Genomic DNA, 1,125 nt, shown 5'->3' on the forward strand with positions numbered 1-1,125 from the left:
GTTGTGGCATGCATGCAGGATCTAGTTCCCTTACCAGGGATCAAACCTGGGCCCCCTGCATTGGGAGCACAGAGTCTTACCCTCTGGACCACGAGGGAAGTCCCCATAGCCTACCATTCTTAAGGGGAGGACTGAAACGGGGGTGATGGTGGAGCGACAGACAGGGTTCTGCGATCCTGGCTCTGTCTTAGCCGTGAGGCCTTGGGCAAGTTGCTTAACTTCAATGGAGACTCAGTTTCCTCACCTATAAAGATAATAACAATACCAGTGTATTAGAATGATGACTTTTTGTGTTCCCTATCTGGGTCACAGAAGAAAAAATTCCGAATCTACCTTATCTGACAAATTTGTATTGTTCAGTCTCAGGTGGAGCCATGACTTCATCTGAAAAAACTTGCCCTGTCCCAGAGGAAGATAATTATAACACTAATGCACCCTTGCAGAGCATTCTCTCTGTACCGGCACTATTCTGAGCATTCTCCATAATTCATTTAATCCTCACAACATTCTATGAAGCAGGTACTATTTTAATCAATCCCATTTTACAGACAAGGAAACTGGGTCCCAGAAAAGATAACAGTTTTTAAGGGACACAACCCGGATACCAACCCAGGTGCTTTGGCCCAGAGCCCACGCTCTTAACCATCAAGCTATCTTGTCTCTTGTTAACAAAAGCATAATTTGCAATAAAGGCAGGGAAAGGAAGTTGATTGAGAAATACTAGCTTTATACAAACTTAAATGTGAACAAAACCCAGTACCTTTCTATCAGCACTTTTACAAAAAATAGTGAAAGATGATTTCGTGGTGGTTTGGAAAATCCTGCTCTGTTTCTAGTTTCAATTGCTGTGGTCTTTCTGAAGAGCAGGCTGGACCTACTAACAGGAGGAAAAATAGATCTAGTTAAGGAGACCAGCCCTCCTGGGTTTAGCACTGAAAGTTCTGCGTCCCAGGATACCCCCTAGTCCTGGTCACCCTAGGCTAGCCGTTCCCCAGTGAAATAACCCCGAAGGAAAAGAAAAGCTGTGATGTGACCTGGATTGGGCTCCTGCCTCCCTCTCTAGCTCATTTCTCACCACTGTCTTCCTCGGCCAGGCTGAGATAGTTTTAGTTCCAAACTCTTTCC

Source organism: Lipotes vexillifer, unplaced genomic scaffold (genome assembly GCF_000442215.2).
Source record: "Lipotes vexillifer unplaced genomic scaffold, Lipotes_vexillifer_v1.1 scaffold408, whole genome shotgun sequence".
Classification (NCBI taxonomy): Eukaryota; Metazoa; Chordata; class Mammalia; order Artiodactyla; family Lipotidae; genus Lipotes; species Lipotes vexillifer.